We start from the raw sequence: 21068 nt of genomic DNA, 5'->3' as shown, positions 1-21068 counted from the left end.
CAGTTTGTCGCTACAACAATATATATTATATTCTGACAACAGCAATATGAGCTGCACTGACAGCAGTTCTATTTAAGAACTCTTTTATTCCTGGATATAACACATTGTTGTCCTGGAGGTCTTCTTATACACACAGCTTGTGACGCGTTGCTTCCACCGCCTCCCTGAGAGCTCCGCACTGGAGCCGTGCGCTCCCCAATCAATACTCTTTGCTCTTTTACTGTTGAAAAAACAACCAATTTCAATCCTTTCCTTTCGCAAACAAATTAGGTAGTGTGCCGGGGCAGCTGGGAAAATGAATTGAACATTTCCATATCTGCCCTTTTTTATTTATCAAAGGAACCACAAGACATTTTTAGTAAATGGAAAAACAGATGCTGCAAAAGAGCCAAACTGCAAACTTGCTTCAACAAACAGCTCCAGTCCACTTCAACACCCACTAAATCTGGATGGACAGTAGCAAACATATATGTTATAGCAGATAATAGTTTGAAGGGAATATTTGCAAAATAAATGAGTTGGTAAACAAAGACTTGAATCTGAACGGTGTACATTGGTTCTTCTGCTCAAATACAATAGAAAATAAATGTAAAGCATATTTTATGTGGTTGAATATTATAATACGGCATTAACCGTACTGTATGAAGACAACCCATTGTATCCCACAATAATACAGTAAAACAACAACATCAGACACAACTCCGCACCACTTGAGGTGACAGCGGGGCAGCAGAGGAACAGTGATACATGCATGTGTGTGGGGACATAAGCACCATCCAACCACTGGTACCTGTGCTCAACCCAGGAGTAGAAGAGGAATAAGTCCCCCCCAAAGACAGCACCTGGCAGCAGCGTGGGGGCTTCACGCTATTCACAACCTCCTCATCCTAAAGAGTCGCTGCTCTTCTGCTTTGTATGACATGAAAGGCAATATTATTAAGCTGATCGAGTTTTGTACGTTAGCTTAGTACTGCCAAGCCTGTAGAGTGTTTCCAATGCATGGGTGTTTTTCATTTACAGTAGTACATTAGCACTACACTTGCTGCCACACAGGAAAGGATTTACTGACTTTACTGACGGACTAGGTTTTTTGTTTTTTTCTCAACGTCGTCGAGAACAAACACACGACCCTGAACACAGACTGCAGTGCCTGTGGTCAGAGCCTTCACCGGCACGAAAGGGGCCTGAACGTAATCAGACCCGAGTCACACACATAACTAGAGCCCATCCTGATGAACACATCTAAGCAGCCAGTAGAGTAGGTTCCCTCCCTGCACAGCCTGCACTACTCACTGTGCCTGGGAAAAGTCAACACACGTCTGCACTGTGGAGACTTCTGCATATCACCTTCTCATTATTTAGCTCATTACTTACCACAGCAACACATGTCTAAGGAGTTCATGTTTGTCTGACGTTAAGGCTACCGTTCAGACAATGTTCTAAAAGCCATGATTACCAACAGGCTGGGAAAGAAATGTGACAACAAATCCATCATTATTCACAGTTCATCATCATTAGTTCTGAATAAAGAGCAGTAAGGTGCTGCTGAAGTCAAGTTATGAACCAAGCATCCTGAATAAATACCTTCCACTGCATCAAACAACTACGGCAGAGCCCCAATTATTTCTGAGTTTGCATGAATAAGGTTCAGTAATGATAAGCAACGAATGTACATTAAAAAAAGATATACTAGATATTTACTGTATACACATGTTACAGCAGGTGAAGGAAAGGACTGGATCCAGGTCAAATGAAGCCAGCATTAGGGTGGGGACTCGGACATTCCTCAGTCTGACTGAACACAATATCGGTGCCACTACTTCCTTATTTACAGGTCTAAAGTTTTCCATTTAATTGTATTCGAGTCAATTCTAGACTTAGTTTGAATCTTCTGGGGACGTGAGCATGAACACAAAACGTTTTAACTCACGCAGCACACAGTAAAATAGGATCATTTTGAAATAACTTGGCACAAACAAAGACGGGGACAACCAACAAAGACTGGAGACGGCCCCTTTGTTATGTCCACTAGTGAATCACCTTAGTAAAAAAGCTCTGGTGACTGGACCTCTGTCGCCACAGCAGAGCAGTCTGGCAGCACCCAATGTGGGTGTGATGTCACTCATATGGACTGACAGCTGCAGGTTTGGCCTGTTTTAATAGCTTCCTGCCCTGTAGGGAGGCCTGCCGACCCCTACACACACACACCTACATACACAGATTTAACACAGCGCTGCAAACATCTCCCTTCAATGTTTACCAGCTGTAGTGGAGGCACTGGGTTTGGTCTCACCAGGAAACTATGTATATGTTAAATTCTGGGCTCCAACATTACAAATGCTCCCACAACAGTTAGACTGGGTTTAAAACCTCAAACAACATACAGTATAGTAACTGACTGACACACACACAGTGACTCAAATACTTGGAATGTAGCTTGAGACACTTTTTGAAAATAAGCACAACCTTCTTTGTTCATGTGAAGTCTGTCTCAAGCCCCAACACCCAAAAAAACACTTTACTTCAACTGACGTCGCTGCTAATGAATCCACATGCAAAGGTTTGGCAGAAAGTAATGGTAAAAAAACCATGAAAGAAAGTTAGAGGGGAGCGTGAACATCCCTTTGCACGACGCCTTTCAGCCACGCACTAATCTGACCCATATGAAAGCAGCGGGCTCTGAAAGAGATGGAAGCAGAGCGGGGCTGCGTTGCCACTATGCCGCAAAAAGAAGAATCAACAAAGATCCATTGTTTTACATTACTCATACTGCAGCTCTAAAAACAAGGCAACTGTGATCTGTTCACAAATTCAGGCGAAGAATTCCTCCGTCAATTCAACCACGGACATTGTTGTCTAATCTAAAAACCAGGCTTGTTGCCTTTCAGTCTGCCCCTTTAACTCCAGCCGATCAAGTAATTTATGTCAAAGACAAAACTCACATAGTCTTTACAAGTAAGAGAGAAAACCCAAGAGAAAGACACAAACAATGACAGAGCTGGTAAAAAGCTGCTTACTTGCCTTTAAACCGGAGAGGAATCGTGAAGAGGAAGTTGCTGCGGACCTTAATCGTTTTCAGCTGTGGGCCAGATGCTAGTACACCGACGACTGCAGAGGGGAGAGATGATGGGGTTTGCGAGCTCAACGAGAAGCTCATGATACTAGACGTTCAAACCCAACAGCCTCCGCCCACAGTTTGTCCAAAACACATTCTTCTGGAGTTTTGCATGTGCAAAAAGGAGCCTTTCAACAGGAACTGTTCCACTGCAAAGCATACCAAAGATGACTTAGAACGGCCAGAGGTTGTGGTCTGACCTTTTTACTCCTGCATGCTAGTCTTTATCTGTGTGTGTGTGTGTGTGTGTGTGTGTGTGTGTGTGTGTGTGTGTGTGTGTGTGTGTGTGTGTGTGTGTGTGTGTGTGTGTGTGTGTGTGTGTGTGTGCGTGTGGACTGTATCAGTCAAAACATGTTTGTTTAAAAGTGGCGTCCCTGTGATTATATCGTGAGTCCTGGCAGTGGAAATCTGTGCTATACCGTGATTCTCGCATAGAGGTGAACTAAGTCAACATTACATAAGAATTCCAGATGAAAATACTCCTAAAAGTACAACTCATCCCCAACATAGAGTAAGATGAGATGGACATTAAGAGTGAGACAAAGGGCTGTTCTCCTCCCTGGGTTCTGGTCAGACCTTGGGCTTACTCAGGCTCGTGGTAACAGGCTGTTTTTACTGGCAGCAGAACTTTGATTTCTGCCTGAGCAAGCAATTGAAACTTGGCTGTTCACGCTTTATTTTTCTTTGCTCTGCCTAATATCATTTCATGTTTGTGTCTTGTATGAACAGCTGTGGTGAGGTAGGGGAAGTGGTTGGCTCAGGGAAAGTGGTGCCCTTTATGCTGCACACATGGATAAAAGTGGGAGGAAGGAAAACACACCGGGCTCATCTTATGACTTAGTGGATGACTTCGTCAGTGATAACGACACCTGTTCTACTGCTGGACATTTACTGAACTACTAATTTCATCTGAGTTACATTACATTTCTGAAAACAAAAGATGCACAACAAGCACAACAGCTGGATGCGTTTAGGTCCAACAGCAGCAACAGGTCATCTCTCCTGAAACCAGGCTGCAGCATCAAATGTCTCCTTAGTTGATGTTAAGTGGTAAAGAATTATACACTCTTTCATTCATGGAATGTTTACGGCTCTTTTCAGATTTCTACCATTTGAGAGTCCAGTTACTTTCCTCCCGTCTGAGATGTGTCTGTGGGAGTTGGGGAGTGGATGGAGAAGTAGGAATGTGCATGTAAATGAGAAGGATCTCAGTGGAGGCTTACTGAGATTTGTAGCCTCCACATAGTTGGACTTCCATCCAAGACTGGAAACGACCATGACATTCACTCTAACACCTTTAGTCAAGTTCATAACTCACAACTCAATGTTCTTAATACTATGAGAAATTTTGTTTAAGGGTTAAGATGCCTAATGTCAGTTTAAAGACAAACTGGTTTATACTGACAAATTTAATTAAAGTAATTCAGGACACGCTGCATCTATGTATTCTGTCCTCACACCATTTAGCAAATAAAGCTAAATATTTTTTTCAAATGAGCAAAGAACATTCAACACAATAATACACACAAACAATAAACCAGTATGTCCGTGTGAAATAAACACAAACAGATGCCAACAGCAAACTCAAATCCCTGCAATGGTGCAGGAACAAGGAGATGTAATACTGGCGTAGAACAGGTAAACAACCAGGTCTAAAACGTCCAGAGGAAACAAACGCTGAAACATTTTGAATCAATTTGAAAACAAAAAATGTCTAGCAATAGCAGGAAAGCGGCCCAGGGCTGGACAGGCCTGTACTGGGTAGGTTGTATAGCCAGATCACTGTATTTTATATACTGTACTGATGAACACACAGGGAATTTTGATCTTCAACATGTCAGTCACTCAGGGCCTCTGTGATTAACTTTTCATTAATAAACGAACCACTTTATTCACCACATTGACAAAGCACATCTCTCTGTGGCACTGGAGTTTTACAGCAAAAGAACCAGGCTGGAGGTCATACGATCGCTGCTCCTGTATGGGTTCCAAGTGAATGAAGCTTGGAAGCTGTATTTTAACAGTAAAAATAACACCACTAATACACAGCTCCTGATAAAATAAACATTTGATCTGTTGAAGCAGCGCCTGTGCCTTTTATCATTCATCCTGGGTTCATCAGCTCCACTCAGTCAGCGGGTTACAACCTAATGTCTTTAGTGCTGCCAGAAACAGAGACAGAGAGCATCGCTTTGCTCTTATACATGAAGCAACATGTTGGACATGTGCGTTCGCACATGGACGCAGAGAGTGTGTGTTGTTTGTAGAGACTTCAGTCAAAAGGCCACAGCTTAAAGTCAGTAAGAAGTAGGGGCTTATGAACTTATACTGAAGAAAGTCCAGTCAGCTGAGGCGACACATTAGTGTACATACTGTACATGATCATGTGATTAGATTTGCAACGCTTTGCGTCAGAATACAGGTTTTCTAATCATACGTTTCATCAGTAGATTTAGTGTGGTCTTGTTCTCCATAAACCATTGTCTCATCTGGTAAGATAAGCGTATCTCCACCACTGGGTCACAGTCGACATAAATCATTTGAATGCATGTCACTTTAAAACAGATAAAACATTATAGTAGAGTTGATGATGTTTTTATTAAACTACTTAACTCTGTGCAGGCTGATACTGTACAACCACACAAAGCATTTCTACCAAAATCACTACTTTACTGTGAATGCATGTGTAAATGTCACCACCCAGTTATAATGGACATAAGTCAACACCTTAAAGCTGGGAGGTGTTTTCTCCTGATGTGTGTGTTACACAGTGTCCTGTTGTCTGCTCACAGCTGATTGACCTGTAACATCACAATAATTCACACGTGACTTCACATCAGCAACACTCAGCTGTCTGTGTAGTGGTGGCTTTGGTGCTGTTGCTCATCTCTCTGATTTATTCATTACATGGTATTGTGCTTTCATTTCAAACACTAACTTTCAATTTAAACAAGGTCTGAGCTTAGAACAGTTTTGTGTTCGTCCAGTATAAACGTGGAGCGATGATGGATGATGCCTTGATGCATCACTTTGTTGAGACATGCACTGAGACTACAGAGTTCAGAGGTCTCAAACCCGTACACTGGTACAATGTGTATAAGACAGACAGACTGACTGATGGAAGTTTTACTAATGTTTAAATGTATTTTCCTCCTCCCACCTGCGTCTATGTTCTGAAGCACCATGAATGCAGGAAACGTCCCAGATTAGCATTTCCAATCACTACACAGCAGCGGTGGCCCCAACTAGTTAGTGTACGCTCAGGTCAAGCCTCATCTGGTTGTAATGAGAAGTCTATTCATTTGCTGCACAGCATCCAAACTGCATATTTAGTATACAATGCTTTTAAAGAGGCCTATGCAGGATATTATAGTGGTTCAATTATTCAAAAAAATTGTGTAAAATTGTTGATAATACAAAATGTTTCTTTGACACTACAGAGTTTAGCCTACAGCTAAATTAATAGATATTATTGTCAAATAAAATGTTAAGAATCCTTTGTCTCTTCAAAGACATCAAATTTCTTCTACATCAGCTTCTCAGAATTAGCTCCCTGTCCAATCTAGGATAGACTTTAAAATCCTTCTCACTTCTTTCTTTCTACATGGGAGCTCCTCTGTGGAACCAGCTTCAGTTCAGGTTGTAGACACAGACACCCTCTCTACTTTAAGAGCAGGCTTGGAACCATTCATTCTGTGGAGAAAGCTTCTAGTTATTGATGCTTCAGGTCACTATGAACCTCTTAGTGTGTAAAGAACGTCCAGCAACTGTAGCAGCTTAACTCAGCTCCTTTAGTTTTTATGTATCCATTCTATCCACTACCCTGCCATCATGGTTCTACATGCCACCAACTTTGTGTCTTTTCACCTGTAAAATATGTTTTAGGATAATAACGACACAGGATATGATGATAGGTTACAGTAAACAAACACACACACACACACACACACACACACACACACACACACACACACACACACACACACACACACACACACACACACACACACCCTCCTGTGCCTCTTAAGATGCTGATGTGAGAATCTGCCGTTGGCACATAGACCAAATGTCACGTTGTGAATAATACAGCATCTATAAGTATCACACAGGCTACAGCAGTGGCTGCATTTCATTTTGCTCTTAAGCATCCCCCTCCTGATCCTACTGCAACCAGAAGCACAGCGACCTCCCCAGGGTGTGTGGCCAGGGTTAATACAGACCTGCCACTGTAGATGATAGACTAACCTTTAAAACATTGTTTTATGTGGCATGCAACCTAATGTACACACACTACATTGCATCAAAGCAGCACACGCCACTGGTTTACCTCTAATCTACAGCTGCTCGCACAAGATAAGACAGTCCTCAGATTCAACATAATGTAAAATCTGGACAGAGTCACAAAAACCAACTAGACTGGAGACTGTGAAACTTCCGGCATGAAGTCAAAAACAAAGTCAAGAGGCTCCTACAAATGATTGCAACTTTAATTTGACAGCATCACTCTCCTCTGCTCAGGTTCAGCCACTGTCCTGGCTCTGAAATACTGTTTTATCTTATTTATCTAACATGAGAATGTAGAAGAGCAAGGACAAGGTTTTTTGTGATACCTGATCTTTCATCAGTGCTTTACTAAGGCAGGGCTGCTAGATCCTACTGCAGAATAACACAGAGACAAAACCCTGCAGAAGACATTTCATGTTAAAATGTCTTCTTTCTCTTACTGGGGTAGGAGGGGGCCGGTTGTGACCTCACCCACCACCAGACCACTACCCAGTTTTAACTACATAATCCCCTGTTCTTCCCTGGGTGGGTTGGGGGTCAGAAACCTACCCAGTATCTATGTATACAGTATGAGGGGCCTGTCTTTGGTTCGGGGTGCATGGTTCCGCTGCCTGGGTGGTCTCTTCTACCGACTTCACCAATTGACAGCCTTGTGTTGCAGGCCCAGGGTTTTTTTTCAGGCTGCTGGGCTGGGCTCTGATTCACTCTTGTGAAGGTGACCCATCAGTTTTTACTGGAAAACTGGGGGTGGGTCCCTCTCCGGGCACGGGTGCTTCTCCTATGAGTGGGCTTCCTACGAACCGTGGGTGCTCGAGCTCCAACCCCGGTCTGGCCCCAGTTGTTGTTTCTGTGACTGCTGCACTTCTGCTTTGAAGGTTCTCTGAGGGAAACTTGGTCCACGACACCTGCATTCCCAAAACTTAATGTATGTGGGCCCCCTGGCTACAAGGCTTCCTCTGATTACTCACTGGACTGTGTGTAGCCAGGTTCCTCTCATCACCCTGGCTTACACAAGTGGCATTGCTCACGCACAAACGTCTGCCTCACCCTTTTGGGTAACAATGTTATTTTATAGTTTACTAACTTTGTAATAGGATGCAACACAAAAATCGATACACAGACTTCCTAATTTGATGTCATTTACATTCTCAAGGGTTGTGGGTGAAATATCGTATGTATTACTTGTTTATGTGTGATTAAATATGTATACAGTAGGTGCTTGTATATGCATGTTTAATGTATTACACTTTCTCTAACATTGTTATTATTATTATTATACACCCGTTTGTTAGATCATACAGAAATGGCAAATCAAACAGGCACCGCTGATTAATGCACCAGAGCAGTATGCAGAGTGCCAACGCGTCCATCTACTGTACCATCATCCTAGTGATACTCCCTGATCAGAGCACATAGAGGATAGTGGGTCTCAGCACACAGCCATAGTAATGTTTAATGATAACTTCTAGACAGTGCTGCCTTACTGTTAGTGTGGACTCTTGATGCTCAGGTTCCTTTGTTGTGTCTTACTCATCTAAAGGCTGACGGCTGCTCATTAGTGCTTCGTCTTCTGCTGGAAGGGGAGACATGGAAAACAATTAAACCTCTAGTTTTCATCAGTAACTGAACTTCATTAAGAGTCTTAGCTCTATAGTGATTACAGTTTCAGCTATTTTAAGTTTAAGCTTAACAAAAGCAACATCAAGACTAATGAAACCACTGTGTCCAGTATAATTATGAATCTAAACTGTGCAAAGTTCTTATCTAACTCATACATAAATACAACATCTGAAATTGAGCAAATACAATCAAAACAATGCAACCAGAGTTTAGAGTCTGACCACTTAACACATTATAATGACTTGCTCATTTCAACACTAGCACAGTCGAGCACTATTGGCTGATCCCTGTGTCCAGCAGTACACATTCTAGATGTGAAATCTATTATGTTTACTGCTACAGAGAAACAGGAGCTGTCACTGTGTTTTAATCGACTAACCTACTGTAATAAAAGATAAATTCATCAAATTCTTCCTTCTCATCTTGTGTCTTTCTTCTGATATTTCATCTGTTCTGCTGTTATTTGACCTTCACATAACCACATGGTTGAACATTTCAGAGGTTCACTGATTCACTGGTTATAATCATTTTCAAGCATGACTAGATTCAAGTTAGTACTTTTCCAGGCTGAAATGTCTGTAGATTAATGAGTGGGTGCCCAGTTCTCCATTAGGCAGCAATGCATAACTACCATGAAAGTCCCTGAAGATGCTACAATGAGGTAGGTGTATCAAAATGTGGAAGGTATTTTAGTAATCACTACCATATATTTGAGATGAGGCTCTATAGATTATTGCAAACTGTAGCTTCAGTTAATAATACTGTATAATAAGCAAACATGACAGAATTGTCATCAGATAACTTCTCCTTCTCTAAAGAGCTTTTTCCAGCTAAAGGATAATTTCCCAGGGAATTCTGTTGAGAGAGATTATACTGAATAATGAAGGAGAGCAAATAAACAACCGTCATTCAAATTTGAGCAGAAAGTTATGGTTCAGCAGTATTCACCAGATCATCACATTGTCTGCAAGACTCCATCAAGGACAAAGCTTCGCTGTTCATGGACATTGAAACAGACTTTCTAATGAGCTGGTTGTTCCCAGCATGCCATTAGTGTGGTGCCATCCAACCATTTATTTAGTTAATATTATTGTGTCTCTCAACACTCACACTTACTTTCTGGAAGAGTTTTCTGTTTCCTCGTCTTTAATTATATGAGGCAAACTACAGTATACATTTACTCAGCAGCCACATACTAAAGCTCCAGTTGTCAGTCCCCTGGCCAGAGCCAGAGACCATTATCTGTCCAAAATGACCAGGATCATTGTCAAGTATCATTACCGGGTTATAATCCATTGAAGGACCCAAACAGGTCTTCACCAATATGTACCATCAATTCAGTAGAAAAAGGAGGAAATGTGTCCTGTGATCATAACAAGCCATGATTCATATTGTAACAACCACTGTTAGAGTAATTTTAACGATTATAGTGTGAGAACAGAAACAAGGCACCATAACAAACATGGCTGCTACAGAAATAAATGAACACGGGGCCAGAAGTGTTTGCATGCACTATCCTCCAATATCACTGGTCAATACTGGATGTAGAGACTACATATACGCATGACACATATGTCCCATGTTAAGGGGGTCAATATTGAGCAGAATGTTAGAAACGCTAAAATGTGTAGTAGGTTCATTATGTATGTTACAAATATCTTACCCTTTAAAATCTGTTATAGAGAGCTGACTGTTCAAAACTCAGCAGAGGACTCGGCTCCTGTGGAAAATAGTTGCAGAAACTGATCTCACGAGGGTCTGATTCACCAAGTTCAAATGGTGATATCCTGTTGCTATATCAGCTTTGCACTGCGAATCAGGAGTTTCAATATATAAAATATTGAGCCAATGGAAAATAAGACATATCTGCTGTCTATATATAAGAGTTTTGCCTGAGGTACTGTAACAAGGCATAGGAACATCTTCAACTGCTATACCACAAGTCAAAAGGTTGGACTTACCTTTTCCTTCAGCGTTTTCAACATTTTATATTATATTTTTAACTTGTCCAAAAGCTATATTTATCTTTGTACCAATTAATGCAGTTTCAGATTTCTGAGGTATTCACTTGGAACAGTTTTCAATTCACAGTTATCTGTTTTGCAACAGTTTCCTGAACTTTATACTTCTTCATATTTGTTTGAAGACAAAATCATTAAATATAACATTGAAAAGCAAATTACAACACAATTGTATTAGGAAGTACAATTGTAATAAAAATAGAGAAATGAAAGTTCTCTTTAATAAACACCAAAATGATTTGTCCTACAAAAACTAACAAGTTAATAGTGTGGTTTATTAAATATCAGATCTCTCTCATCTAAATCCTTGTTAATAAATGACTTGATAAGTTACCATCACATAGATCCGTTCTGTCTCACTGAAACCTGGCTGCAGCAGGATGAATTTGTTAGTTTTAATGAGTCAACTCTAATGAGTCACATCAACTATCATGTTCCTAGTACGGGTAGAGGTGGAGGAGTAGCAGAAATTTATAATTCAGATTTATTAATTACTCCTAAACCTAAACATAGTTCTAACTCATTTGAGACCCTCACTTTGATCCTTTCTCACCCAGACTCTAAAACCCAGTAGCCAGTTTTTGTATTGCTTATCGTCCTCCTGCTCCATACTCAGAGTTCTTAACAGAATTCTCCGAATTCTTATTTGTATTAGTTCTTAGGAAAGATAAAGTCATTGTAGTGGGAAACTTTAACGTTCATGTAGATGTTGACAGTAACTGTTTCAGCACTGCTTTTAACTTATTGTTAGACACTATTGGTTTTACTCAGCATGTAAATGAACACACTCATCGTTTTAATTATACCCTCGATCTTGATGAAATCTCGATCTAGGTTGAAATTGATAATTGATAGTTCTTCCCAAAACCCTCTTTTGAATTTAAAATAATTGACCTTACAGCAGCTGGAAAGAAATCTTACTATAGCAGATGTTTATCTGATGAAGCTGTTGCCAGATTCAAGCAGATGATGACATCATCTTTTGCCTCATGTAGCTACACAGAGGAAAACAGTCACCTTAACCCTTATGAACAGGTGGACTATCTTGAAGATGAAGCTTCAGCTAATCTGCAGATAATGTTAGGCGCAGTGGCTCCTCTGAAGAATAAGGCAGTGAATTTAAGCAGGTTAGTGCCATGGTTTAATTCAGAGATCCTAATGCACAGGAAAACATACAGTATTTCTAAAAAAATAAAAGAGAGAGGTATATGTATATGTATTATATGTATGTGTGTGTGTGTGTATCCATCCATCCATCCATTTTCTTAACCGCTTACTCCCTAGTGCGGGGTCACGGGGGTGCTGGAGCCTATCCCAGCTGGCTACGGGCGAGAGGCAGGGTACACTCTGGATGGGTCGCCAGTCCATCGCAGGGCAACACATAGACACACAACCATTCACACACACACTCACACCTACGGGCAATGGAGAGAAGCCAATCAACCTAATGCACGTCTTTGGACCGTGGGAGGAAGCCGGAGAACCCGGAGAGAACCCACGCAAACACGGGGAGAACGTGCAAACTCCACACAGAAAGGCACCAGGTCCGCCTCCGGGAATCGAACCCAGAACCTTCTTGCTGTGAGGCGACAGTATATATATATATATATATATATATATATATATATATATATATATATATATATATATATATATATATATATATATATTGCCTTTCTGTGTGGAGTTTGCACGTTCTCCCCGTGTTTGCGTGGGATATATATATATATATATATCTCATATATATGTGATATCTCATATATATATATATATATATATATATATATATATATATATATATATATATATATATATATATATATATATATATATATATATATATATATGAGACCCTTGAGAACTAGCCAACTACAAGCCTATTTCAAATTTACCCTTTAGGTCTAAGATTCTTCAAAAAAATCATAGCTAAACTCTTACCACCTAAGTAGAAATAACATGTACTGTAATGTGAAAATCTTCAATTAGGATTTAGAAAACATCATAGCACAGGAACCACCTACTTTCATCTTAGAAATATAGCTAAAATTGAAACTGGTGCATGTATTTGTTACCTATAGGCTGACCACTGTAACTCCTTGCTTGTACAATGTTCTAACAGCTTCTTAAAAAGCCTTCAGCTAATTCAAAATGCTGCAGCCAGAGTTCTGACTGGACTTAGAAAGAGAGATCACATTTCTCCTACATTAGCTTCTCTGCACTGGCTGCCTGTGATATGTAGGATAGAATTTAAAATTCTCCTACTCACCTACAAAGTTCTTAATGATAAAGCTCCTTCTTATCTTAACGCCCTCATAGTTCCTTATGCTCCCAGCAGAACAAAAAGTGCTGATACCCCAGCAGACATAGACTGCGGGGGACTTAATTTATACACTGAGCTCCTCTTTTTCTGTCTCTATCCAATAACCCATCATTGTTCCATGTTTAGCTAACCTTGTCTCTACCTTGGGTAGCCTTGGGTACTACCAGAGCGCAGAAATCCAACCAGACACAGTTAGAAATAGTTTGGACTGTTGAGTTCAGGCAAATTAACCATCTTGATGATGTACTGTACGATCATCCAATCAAATGAGCATTGGTGAAATTAGGAGCACCAAAAGGCCACAACATCTGGTCAAATCAAAAACACCATCTAGTCAGCAAAACAACACAAAGAGGACACAAGGTTAAAAAAGTTCTACAGTAAATCCAGAATATCACATTATTATTAGAGCTGCATGTAAACATTATTAAGAAAAGGCTGCATTCAGATCAAACCTATGGTAGGGTCGAAGTCTCTCCAGGGTGATACCTTTTGCTTTCTTCACAGAGGGCCTCTGAACTGCTCTGAATGTGGCTCCTGACCACACAGCTAAATAAACTCCTCATCCACAATAAGGCGGTGGCTCCAGGGGGAAAGTTCAATTACTAATTTCCTGGAGGAAAAAAACTCAGTGGAGTTTGGAATTTTTCCTGCTCTAGGAAACCAACAATGGGTTTGTACGACTGAAACTTCTTCCTGAGGTGAGTCAGCCAAGTGTCACAGCAAAGCCAAGCTGCATTTTAACACCCTCACATTACACACTCAGAAAACCTGCATTTAGACCAGTTCTTCCTCTGAATCTATTCTGAGCAAAGTGACCTTTTCCATGTACTGACCTTTATGAGAAACACAGCAGCTGTGAAGTGTTGACAAGCAGGTTCAGTTATGATTAAACTTTGTTGGAGATAGGTCTGACACTGATGAGGACACATCAGTTTTCATTATGTTTGAAGCGAGTGCAGGACTTTTTAAAAGCTGCATTAAAGACAGATGACAGTGAAAAGCAAAAAAATGACAGAATGTTCAGATACATGTTTGATAACAGAAAAGACAACGTTTTAGGTACAGTCCATTCATCACATGCACATTCATGGACTCACAATAGTGTTGTATCTGTCACTGCATGTAAAATGCCTTTATTTATTATTGTTAATTGTTATGTTCTGTCCTTTGGATTCATTCTCCACAGTCATGTTCATTTGTTGCATGTCTGTCAGCTGTTACTTATCCTGTAGACAGTCTTTGACTACAACATGTGGAGCAGTGTTATGGCCTAATTGACTCACTGTAACTATTCTTGTCTGCTTTTTGCCATTAGCAAACAACTAAGCTACTGGAACAGTAGACATAAGGACGCAGGCGCATCTGGAGACATTTGTCTTGGCCCTGCAGGGACCCCTGTGAACAGAACTCCCACTCTAACTTCACTTGTGTATGTGTGGGCCTTCTCTGTCAGTGGACAGAGTGGATGTGACAGAACCCAGCCTTGAGAGAAACTAAGCAAGCAACACATCTTTAGACTCATCTTGATTTAGTGCTTCAGCCTAAAGATCAACATTTGTGTTGGGGGTTGCATCAAAGCATTGCACCTACTGTAAAGCGCAAATCATTTTCCAGTGATATTACTGTTGGTTCCCACTAGCAAATGCAGATTTGCCTAATATTAAAGGCTTTGGAAAATAATCTCACCCAAATAACATCTGACATGAGTGAATAATGAGAATAATAATTTTATTTACAACTAATCTTGTCTAGTTTATTCTGAATGAAACCTATGGTCATCTAAGAGAAGGAAAATACAATTAATAATATAATCATCTCTGACTGCTTTATCAACATTTTTGCTGTTATTACTAAGTAGGAGAGTAAACGTTGGTGTTGGTGTGCTTTTGGTTGCACATTTACCATATTCACTCCTTTATAGAAACAGACCACTGATTAATAAAATGGTCTGTATGATGCATTTAGGAATCATACTCAGCTTTGCACTTATTTTTAGGCTTAGACTAATGGTGCCAAAATAATTCCATCAAGATGCTGGATGATTGTAGCAATCAGTCATCATTGTGAGGGTGCTGATATTCTCCTTCAAGCGCTGTCATAGGGGTCAATTCCCTCAGAACTTTTTTGCTAATGGACGTCTGCGCCTCATCGCTGAAAACGGTTTTCACAATTTCAAATCAGGGCTGTAAAAAAAGGATGCATAAAACATAATATTGTCACAATGTACAGAACACTGTGCCTAAGAGAGTATTACCTAATACAACTCAGTGATAAGGATTCCGTTCAGAGTTTTTACTTGAAGTTGTTTCAGCTTTAGCTTGCAGGCTTTTGTTAAAGATTACACCTTCACGTGGTTTAGCAGGTGCTGGTTGTTTACATTAAGCCTCAAATAAACTACATTTGGTAACAGACTTGAAATGATATAGCTTCAGATATGATGCACACAAATGGGTTTCAGGCATCCAGAAATAATTCAAGTCATTACCATAAACAACAAACCACAGGAATAAACCCAAGGAAGCTTCACAACATCAGGATCAAAGTGGGTATTTTAAGGTAGCTGCATCAAGAGATTTCCCTGTAGCCAGCACCTCATCCTTCAGCTACAGTAAAGAAATAAACGGCTCGGGCCACAAAAAGATCAATATTTGATATGTCTGACGGGCTCTGACTCTGTAAAGTGTTTCATTTCCTGCACTACATGAATGGCATAGTACATTAAAGGCCAGTGAAAGTTTACCTGCAGAAACAAGTCAAGGTTCGTGATTTGTGCTGTGATTTTGGAGTTAATAAAGCAGAAACAATGTTTAAATCACTTTATACATATAAACCAAGTGCTATGCTTACTGTACTATAATGTCTGGAGTAGACTGCTGCTCAGTCTAACCAGAACCAGAGGGTTAGAAATTAAGAGACTAGGGGAGGGAAGCCTGGGATGAGCTTGGTGGATGGACTCACAGGAAATGTGATTAGCATCCATCAATGTCTGTTCTTCTCAGACAGCAAGTTGGCTGTGACAGATGAAGACAAAAATCAGTGGTGAAACAAAGCATGGTGAAAGAAAAAAGACTGAGAGGGAAGACGATGAGCACACACGAGAAAGGTGGGACATCAAGCTAAAAGCTTGACATGACAATGGGAACATGCTGTGTATGACAGAGTTTACCTAGAGAAGAGTTGGCATTAAAACCTGTTGACTACACAGTGCAGCTGACCAATTATGACACATTCACACATCTTGAGCACACAGAGAAAAACAAAAGCATAGTGAGGATGTATGAGAGATAGTGGAGCATAGCCCATGGCTCATGGTTCACTCCAATAGAATGAACCTTTGTTAGGGCCAGTGTGTCTAAGAAGCATCGGACCTCACAACGAGGGTTCTGGCTTTCTGAAGGTTATTAAAGACAAAGCAGTATGAGCCCTACAGTTATATTTCTGCTCTGCTGCTGTTCAAGCCAAAATCAAATTCAAGTCAGTTACTGCAAGTCAGTAAACGTATGTTTGAACGTATGAAAACCTAGCTACGGTTCCATTTCTCACTATCTCCAAAGTGCAACAGCCTTTTTCCATAGTAAAGCCACCTTGCTTTTTGTCTTACAGGCTTATATCGTACGGAGCTTAAAAGAAGACAAAGTTAATGGAATCTGATTAAATTATATTAAAGACATAGGTTTGGCTGATGCGAGATGCTGCAATTTCAATACTGATGGTAGTGATTGAGGGAAGATAAGTAATTGAAATGAACTGGATCATGAGTGTGAAGGAACCTAAAAATACATTTGTCATGTTCTAGCTAACGATGGTACAGTGGCTGCTGTGGCCCACACTTTGTAGTCTGTAGCTTCTGCCTTGCAGGAGTCACCCTTCAGGTCTGTATCTGAGCTCCTGCACAAAGAGCTACACCAGGCAGCCATTAATGCTGAAATTACACACTGGATTTCCTCACTGGCCTCATTTTTCTAGCCAGAGAGGCTTTTGCAGCCTACTGCTGGTGAGTGGGATAAAGCGGATAAAGAATTAGTGACAATAAACTAAAACAGTGCATGTAAACCATCTCTTTGTTGGGGATGCTTCTTTTAATCTGGAGATCTGAGACAGAAGCTAAATAAATACTGAGACAAATGCAAATTTGCTTGATTATGCAAAAAGCAGACAGAACCTTATTGCGTTAGTTCTGTCCCTCTGTGCAAACAAAATGTAGAGCTTTTTTCACATTACATTATGTATTTGCTTCAAGGTGAACACAGAGTTTTACTGAATGGTTGTGAACATGCATAGGTCTGTTCTGTAACTGTCCTAATTTAAAGCTTTCTGTACCTTGGATTCTGGCTTTCACCAAGTAGAGTCCATGGACTGAAGGTAAACTGTGCAACTAAAAGACTACAGAAGAGCACAAAGCACCACAAAGAAGGAGATTCTGTTATGTTCTCACTGCAGACTTTTTTCATTCTGACACTATAAAATACAAATGATATCCTTTTTGTCATGTTACCATTACCAGGAACCCGTATGAAGCTAAAGTACATAGGTACTGTAGTTTATAGTAAAAGTGATGAAGACTGAATCCCGACTGGCTTTGCACAGAGTACTAGTATTGTAATGAGCCCAAATAAATCTAATTAGTTTTAATGTGAATGATCTTTATGGAAGAAGCTTCCAGGCTGATAGTGTAGAAGGAAATAAATAATGTACTTGAGAAGCTATTTACTGCACACTGCAGCCTTGGCAAACCATCCACACACATAAATAGCCTTTCAGGCCGCGAGGATAAGATAATGCAGTCTACTCAGAGGCTGAACAGAGAAAACAGCCTCCAACTAAGAGCTAACCAGAACCAATAAAACACAAGAGTCCTGCCAATTCTTTACCGAGGTGGATAATGTAGGCACGTTGTCTCATGCAGATAAAAAAGTGACAGCTGCAAAGGCCCCTAAAATGAATGGAACTCATCAAGGACGGAAAGAACCTGATTCAGCTACAATACACTGACGTCCTGGTTTAAGTGTGGAAGCCTTGGAGAAGCACGGCAGTGATTCCTTTGAAGGTGTTGTATGAAGAAGCTTCAGTCAAACTGGAACACAAGTGGAGGCAGCCGAGCCATCAGCCCTTAATGCTGTGTGTCAGCTCATGAACTTACTCAGTGATGTGACTTAACAAGACGTGAGGCAGGGCAATAAATGTCTTTATAGTTACGATACACAGGCTAGCACTCCTCTGTAAAGAGGTCTCATGTAAAATTGTGAACAAACTTAATTACATACTTGTCACTTCAATTCTTCATCAAACAAGATCACTGTAGATTAATCTCCATGTGCAACATTTAAAAAAGGTCCATTTATAAAAGAAGAGCAAAGCACACATACCTTTCTTTGGAAAGGACTTAGCAGCTGGTTGCTAACTTACATGGTGCTCTTCTAGCTGCCTAAATTTCTAAAGTTTGATAGAAGTTTGGCCACTGAGGGAGCATTCCCTGCATCAGTAATAATCACCTGACAAATAAAGCAAAGAGCAACTAACTTCAGTGCACATCTGCTTTTTAACGTGGCCTAAACACTGTCGACGCCACGCTGGTGCCGTCAACATTTATTTTTACATTAGACTGTAGGACCTACTTTTTTGTATATGATTGCTGTTTGTTTGCTGTAGAATAACAAAAAGTCAATTAATTATTACCCCAAAGACTATTTACATATGAAATAAGACCCTGTTAGAGCTTGCAGACAGGCATTTTCACATTTCTTTAGTTCAGATATTCTTATTTAAGTAAGAATATCTGAGCTAATGTGCCAACGTATTGACCAGGGTGTTTTATGTTAGAAGCCTTTGGTTCACACAACAGTTAAGAAGACACAGACTTCAACGTCAAAGGCAAACTTAAAACAGTAGAACTGTTGCTGGTTAGATGAAGATAAAAATAGAACCTGTGTCATGGAAAGGAAAGAACAACGGGTTTTCTTTTTACTAAGCTGAATACTTAGCATGTTTAGCCAATAGAGGTAAAGTCCCTGGATCTGGGGGAACGCGCCTGCAGAGTGGACACCACACCGCAGAAAACCTTCGGGGGATAACTTCAGGCTCCAAGGCCCACGGCGTCCCCCGACCAGCAGATAAAGCATTGACGATAGGAGAATACAGACAATTAGGCACCATTAAACACTGAAAGCACCAGAGCCCAGGAGTTTATATTGTGGCTGTGTCTTCCAAACCAGGCCATAACCATAACACAATGCATTTAATGGGCCTAAATCCCGAACAAGGCACAGGAGATCACAGGAGGGAGATTTACCAACTGACGAAAGACAACATCAACCTTATCCAACACACATCTCGTCTGAACGATTACTAGTGATTTACAATAGTGAGGGTGTATTAACTTTTCTTTAGCTTCTTCTCTTTGGACTAAAGCAGAGGAAAGTATAAAAACAGTACAAAAGTTAGATAACTTTGCATAACGTTGGTTTGGCACTAAGAGAACAGCAAATCCACTGATATGTATAACAATCATAACTCTGAACCTGATCTGATCGCAATCCCTCCATCCTGTTAAAAGACTTATTTGAATAGTACAAACTGGCAGAAAAATTACTACAGAAATAAATTCCACTATGATGATTGTAGTAGATGCAGAATATGTGCATGTGTCTTTATGGTCTTTCTCTGCTGCATTACTGTGCTTTTCTTTAATCTTTTTCTGCCCAGAATAAAATTTCTCACATTCACTTGAAGAGTTTAGCGAGTTATGAAGGTTCTGGGGAACTTGTGTGCACGCCTGCTCTTCTTTACATTTCCTCCAGCATTTGATGACTTCAGAGAAGCCATAATAAACAAAGATAGGTCTCCTCTTGTTTCCAGCACTTCCCCCCAGACCTCTGTGGGATGCTGCACAGGAACAGATCCGACACCAAAGCAAAACCTCTCACCAGAGTGGCCTGCAAATGCCAGCCCTGCAGATCAGTGAGCTCCTCATCTCTTGAATGACCTGCTGGTCCTGCTTTGAACCTTCAATCCCCTTCTCTAGGTGAGGCTCAGTAGTCAGTGCACTGTTCTATTGTGTGTTGTCAATCTTCACAATCTGACAGGCTTCCTTTTAATGTAGATTTGAACAGCAGACTATGTTTGTTACTATTACAGCATAAAGCATCGTAAAGGCTCAGCAGTCAGTGCACCGCTTTATTGTATGTTGTCAATCCTCACATTCTGACAAGTCCCTTTTTAATGTAGATTTCAACAGCAGACCACGTTCCTTACTGTTACAGCACAGAGCATCGTAAAGATATCTAAGTAAAGGAATTATTCCACCACGTCCGGTGAATCATGCAGACATGTGCTTTAACTCTCAGCCTGTGGTAACGGGGTAGCAGAGGTGGATGGCAGACAGGTATCAACATACTGCATTAATGTTCTAGTGTCTGACTCTTCCTCTCTCCTGCTGTAACTACACCAAGTAGCTTCTTAATGGATGTCTCATAGCTGAGCAGCCACTGCAATTAATTGGTTTCAAAGACTTACTCGGCATCTGTCAGCAAGCGAGTGATTTTAGCGTCTTAGCAAAGTGAGGCTTCTATTTCTAAGAGTATATATTGTTCTAGACCAGTGCAAATAGGTAAGTCATGATCCAAATAAGCCGCCACAGGCTTTACTCATGCACAGAGCAGTAGGTGGACGGGTTCACCCCTAAGCGTGCTGTTGAGGTGACCTTTTG

General features: G+C 40.6%; 1 protein-coding gene across 13 annotated transcripts in view; it reads right to left on the bottom strand.

Annotated features, from left to right (window-relative positions):
• Window positions 1-21068, bottom strand: part of gulp1a (GULP PTB domain containing engulfment adaptor 1a) — a 47137-nt gene that overhangs the window by 14625 nt on the left and 11444 nt on the right. For 6 of the 13 annotated variants that reach the window (XM_055505367.1, XM_029137273.3, XM_029137268.3 and 3 more), the window contains exon 2: window positions 8884-8972. The exons of 5 other annotated variants lie outside the window; for them this stretch is intronic. The gene's annotated coding sequence lies outside the window, so the exon portion shown is untranslated. Of the gene's footprint in view, window positions 1-3021; window positions 3245-8883; window positions 8973-21068 lie in introns of those variants that run through there. 2 more of the 13 variants (XM_029137270.3, XM_055505366.1) reach the window with 2 other exon arrangements.

This window comes from Betta splendens, chromosome 21, assembly GCF_900634795.4.
Source record: "Betta splendens chromosome 21, fBetSpl5.4, whole genome shotgun sequence".
NCBI lineage: Eukaryota > Metazoa > Chordata > Actinopteri > Anabantiformes > Osphronemidae > Betta > Betta splendens.
Note: the sequence above shows the minus strand (reverse complement) of the source record. Positions and strands in the feature narration are given on the sequence as shown.